Here is a 6,000-nt window from a genome sequence, read left to right on the forward strand (position 1 = left end):
ACTGAAAGCAAAGGATATATGACCCTAAAAAAGAGAGCCATATGCAATTCTTTTAAATTTTAAATCTTAAACAAACTTCTTAAACTATTTAAATATTGTTTGTTTGATGAGGACATTTACAAAGTATAGAATATTGTAAGGTGTTTTATCCAAACAAGACCAAAAACAAACAAACCCTCTGCTTCCCAGTCACAAGCCTAAATTGACCATTGAAATGTAAAATAATAATAGTAATAGCATTTGTAAATGGGGGGGGGGGAGAGGTGACGAAGAAAGTACAACAACGTGGAAAATGAGTGAAGAGTGCAAGTGAGGACTTTATATAGTTTCTCTAAATATATTATTTTCCAGTCAGATTTTTCGTGTAAAATAGTCTAAAAAGTCAACCTTGAATTGGTGGCTGAGAAACAAATACTTAAACTATACATCATTTAAAAAAAGCCAAACTTATTCCTACACTTAACAGCAGCTGGAAAACTGATGCTGCCCCTCCTGCGGACCGGAGAAGGGTGGGTGTCTACCGCTCTCGTAGATAGGGGGGTGTCTACCACTCTCGTACCGCACGTTTCACACTTCCCCTTTCCAGAAATCGAGTTTCGGTGATGTGTGAATGTAATTCAGCAAACCTGGGCACAAGAATACATCTAAAATGTTCAAGAGCTGAGGATGATCCTTAGTTCGCGACTTCGGATGAAAAGACACTTTGATTTATGAATCGGTTTCGGAATTTCAAGTCAAACCACTCTTTGGGGGACTTCAAGACCGCACACTAAGGCCTGGTTTTGCAAAGCCCTGTTGGGTGACCAAGACGCGCCCCGGTTGGCGGGCTGGCCGGGAGGGGGCAGAGTGAGGTCGGTGACCTTGAAAAAGGTGAAGAACGTCTGAATGGGCTTGTGCTTCATCTCTCTCCACTTTGGAGACTTTAGATTAGGGTTCCGTAGTCTCCTCTTCTCTGATCCTCGACTTCTCCTCTAACCCCTAGCGGAGCAAGAGCCGGAAAAGTGCCCTCTAGCTCTGTACTCTTTAGGCGGAGTGGTGAAGGGATTCTTCTTGTGAGGCGGATCTTTTTCACCCATAAGTAGATGACCGCTTTCAGACCCATGGAGATAAGAATCACCTGGGGGTGGAAGTGGCTGAGCAACTTTTATTTATGGCCGCTTAAGCCCCACCCTGATTTGGGCATCAGAAGTCGCGGTTGGACTGGTGAGTTCTTACTCGGTAAATTGTGCGAGTGGAAGAGACGTCTGGTGCAGCCCGCAGCTCGGGAAGCCGCAGGAGACCGGAGAGGGCTAGCTCAGAGGAGGGGCGGGGAGGGGCGCCGCCAGGACTTCTAGTGCGAGCGACAGAAACCATCCCAGAGACCTGGAGGCTTGACTCCCGTGGGGCGCCGCCTAGCAAGTCGCGGCTCCTCCAGGCCCAGAACCTGCCCCCGGGCTAACCTCTGGATCCCTTGCAAGTACCTCTGTGTCTTGGGGCGCATTAACGGGTTCTACCTTCTTTTGGACTCATCACCTCTGGACCCTGGGACTTAAGAATCTGCCTTTGAAAATCTGGGTATAATTGCTCTTACCTCTGTAGTTTGGGAATTTGAGCTTGCATGGGAATTGCCTGAAAGACCTGTTAGAAGACAGATTGCTGAGGATGTCCACCTAGAGTTTATGATTCTGTAGATCTAGGGTAGGTCCCAATATTTTGTCTTGCTAATAAACTCCCAGACCACACCAATGCTGCCTGTCAGAAAGCCACACTTTGCTTTCGTTTGCTTTTTCCCAACTTTGGCTTTGGAGCAGACTATCTGAAGGGAAAATATTTTAAGTGACTGGCTTACTATTGTGGGAACTTGGACATATGGCATAAAGTGACATGTTTGTCTGGTCCAGGACTGAGTCTCTAAAGGTGGGTCAATTCATCCTCCTTAGGAAAGATGGTGGGCTTAGGATGAGGAAGCAGAGGCAGGGACTCCACCAGACCATCCTTTATTGGAGAATTTGGCTAGAAGGGCAAGGAAATATCCAGTTCTGTTCCTATTCCCACCAAGTTTCCAGAATTCTTACTAGGCTCCAGGGGAGAAGTCTGGAGGTTTTAAATCAATAGACCAGGGGGGAGACCTACTGGAAAAACAGCAGATTCTCACTGCTCCTCCTTTTGCCCCTGAAATTGTTGTCTAGTAATAGGGTATAATAAGCCCAGTATGAGTGTGGTATTGGTGCAGGCAACTGACCTGAGCAAAAGACTTTCTGCCTGGGTCCATTGGGCCCTTAAATTCTTAGCCTTCTCTCAGGTGGCCAGTATTCCCTTTTCCTTAGGGCCGAGTCAATACTTAAGACTTTGTCAGCCCTTCCTCATATATTTATGGGCCTCTTCCACCATAAAATATATAAAAACTAGATTTTACAACTGTGTTGGCATCAAGATTCATGTTATTCAGGCTGGATTTATGATCATATATTCATTATTTTTATTTGTATACTTCTCTTCTGATGAATTTATTTAATTCATCATAAACCTATGATGGGCCCACAGGTGGGCACACCTGGGAGTTGGGTATGCTAAATAAGCTTTTCCCAGCCATGACTCCTATTGAACAGCCTTAGGAAACCTGGGGAAAGAGGCATTGGCACAAGTTGTGACCCTTGAGTCACAACTCTATTCCCCAGAGCAGGGTCTCCAGCCTGCTTTAGTTATGTTAGAGGTATGAGCCTAACACTGGGTTAAAAAATCCAAACAAGGTTAGAGTATCTATCCTTTATCTTAACTTCTGATCTGCTTTATTTATCAGGTATTTTCCTTACCTGAAAATACGATTTTTAAGTGAAATGCAATTTTAAAATGCTGTGCAAACCAAGCAGCTGTCGTTTTGGTCAGCCAGTTTGTGCCTGCTGCTATACGGCTATTTCATTTCTTATTATTTTTCTAGAGTTGCTTATACATATTCAAGAAACACTGGGTAATATTTTATCTGCTGTCCTGTATCCTGATTTTTTCACTTCCCATAACAGCTTTCTCATCCTTGCTTTCCTAACCATCTTATTTTCCTTATCATCCTAACCAGCTTTCTAGTTCAAGAATATACCACGACAGCTTTCTTATTCTTTCTTTCCTAGACATCTGTATAGCTTTCTATTTCAAAAATACACTACTCCCATTAACCTGTCACTGCAAGGGTATTGCAGTGGCAATAGGAGACACTGCAACCCATTATCGCAGTGGCAAAGCATGCAGAAGTGAGTTACATTGTACACATGTCATTTACCTGTGACTATAGGAAAGAGTCCTAAAAGGAGTTGCTAAATCAGGGTTTACAGACATTTATATTGCTACTGGGTTTTGCCAAATTGCCCTCCACACAATTGACATTCCCACTACCAAATTATAAGGGTGCCTGTTTCCCCAGAGCCTTGCAAGGAAGCACATTATAACTTTTTGTTGTTTAGCCAGTTTAATACTTGGAAACAAAATTCTTTAATTGTGGTGATTATTGAACATCTTTTCATGTGCCCTAAGGCCCTTTGAATTTATTTTCTGTGAAATGTCATTTCCAAAATATTTGAAAGTGGGATTCTTTTGACTTTGAAGTGGGTAAATGTCCCTGGGTGAAAGGGAGGGCCCAGGGACCTGACTTTTAATGGAAATGAGGGTTCTGGAGCCCCTGAGGAAGAGCTCACTAGTCAACACCAGGAGGTGGTGACAATCAGAAATACTAGGTCAAGGTCCTAGAGCCTACTACAAACACTTCTCCCCGTTCATATAACACATTTAAAACTCTCTAATGCAAAAACACAAAATAAGATACATTTACAAATATAATTTTAATGTGCCTTAGTCCAACAGATCTCCTGACTAATTATAGTCAATTACAGTGTACATTTGTTAAAATAGTGATTAATTTATGCATTCTACATGTGTTGAAATTCAGTTGTCCCAAGTTGATATTTAATCAATCTGTTTTTGTATTTTACCTATAAACACATGGGGACTTCACTACAAAACAATTCAAGCATGAACATATGCCAGCCAATCACTTCTCATGATTTAAACAAATAACCTGGAGGAAGCAAGGGGGGATAGAGTCTCATCCTGGCAACATTTTCACAGGAGGAAAAGCTGTAAAGGTCTGGTGAAGAATCTAAATAAAAATGATACATAGGAGAAAATAGGTGTACTGCAAATGTGCAGCCTATCGTAGTTTAGATCTGCTTTGGTATTTATTTTCACTCCGGGAGATCCGATAACTTGTTTGTAAAGATAAATGTCATACAATAAGCCATGTGGGTGCTCCCAGAATAATCAGAAGTCACAGAAAAGAACCAATGATGACAATGTAATTGTTTTACTTCAAACCAGACAGCAATATAAATGTGTATTAAAGTTGATATGTATGATAAAGCTCTACTGTAAAAATTTAATTTCTTATTCATTTTAGGACCTGAGGGCATTGGAATTATAACATAGTTCTCTAGCAAATACTCTTTTTCTCTCTCTTTCACTCCTGCTCTCTCTCTCCCCTCCCCATAAGAAAGAAATGATAATGAGAAACTATTCCAGCAGGAGGAGCTGGTTTAGAAGCAAATGGATTCCATGGCAACACCTGACTCCACATGACTTCTAATAACCAGCGTTTCAGTTGGAAATTGTCTGTGTGATATTCTGTCCAGCTCTGGTGCTTTATATGGGGTTTTCCCTAGTTTACATCTCGGAAACGGAGTCTTAACCTCCAGTTTCATGAATAAGCAGCAGCAATATGTCACCACCTGTAACCATGAGGTGGCCAGTGATTTGTCAAGTGTTTCTGGTTCCAATTTTCAGACTAGCTGACAGAGATGAACACTGAATGAGAAATGTCCAGAGTTGGTATCACATAGTGGAGAAAATCTGGGAGGTGAGTTCCACTGCAAATTGACACAGGGAGTCAAATGTTCTCATTCAACTCCAGAGAATGTGTGCATCAGGCCCCCAGCAGTGGGTTATAAATTTGGGGCTCTGAGTCACAGACCACTGTACTGGAAGAGGAAAGCTAAAGAAGGACAAAAATAGCCAGTATTCCTCCTTCCTTATGATAGGGAACCACACCTAGTGCTGAGCGGCCTGCTCATCCCCCAATGAGTATCGGCACTGGTGTCATAGTGACAAAAACGAAACTTGTAACAGGATGGCTTTGTAGAAACTCATGTCTGCATATTTTATAATTTTTACTGTGACCCAGAGAAAAATTGTGTCTCAAAAAGGTCAAGTGATTGCTCTTAGAAGTACTGAAAGTCAATGATGGAGTCAGTGCAAAGGTAAGGAAGTGCTGAACTTGTGTCCCCAAACACCTGAGCTTCTGGGTCCACTAGGGGAAAGCTGTGACCCCCTACCAGTGGGTGGGCAACAGGGTAACTTGGCTGTGGCCAGGTTGTATCCTACTTAAAGAGGCTGCCTTTTTTTATTTTTAAAGATTTGTTTACTTATGCATACAGAACATGCCAGAGGTGCAGGTGCAGTGAGAGGATTCACCAGAGACAGAGTGGGGAACAGAACAGGCTGACTGATGAAGCAGGCAGGTCAGGAGAGGTCTGCTGCGCCATGTGGGTCACCTCCCTAGCCAGGGATCAAACTCATGCTGAAGTTGCTGCAATAGCTTCATAGTGCTGTGCTTTAACCTGTTGTGCCGCCAGGAAGGGCCTAAAGCAACTTTTTAAAAATTCACACTTGCTTTGATTATTTGAACATCCGAGGAAGGGTATAAACTTTCTGTAGACCCATAACATTTAATAACATTTAATAACTCCCTACCAATAATCCAATGGTGGGCAATGCTGTAGGTTATACAGGACCTTCACATCTCTCTAGAATGAGCTGAAACATGACCAGTGAGACATGATTATTGGAAACACTTTTGCAATGACCAGATGTGGTGGACATTTACGGAGGGGAGTTTTGACAGGATCCCCAGTTACTCTACGATTTCAGGAGGAAGACTTCTTTGGGGTTTCTGTGAATTTATAATCCTCAATATTCCTG

Source organism: Condylura cristata, unplaced genomic scaffold (genome assembly GCF_000260355.1).
Source record: "Condylura cristata isolate star-nosed mole 26May11 unplaced genomic scaffold, ConCri1.0 scaffold00001, whole genome shotgun sequence".
NCBI classification, from domain to species: domain Eukaryota; kingdom Metazoa; phylum Chordata; class Mammalia; order Eulipotyphla; family Talpidae; genus Condylura; species Condylura cristata.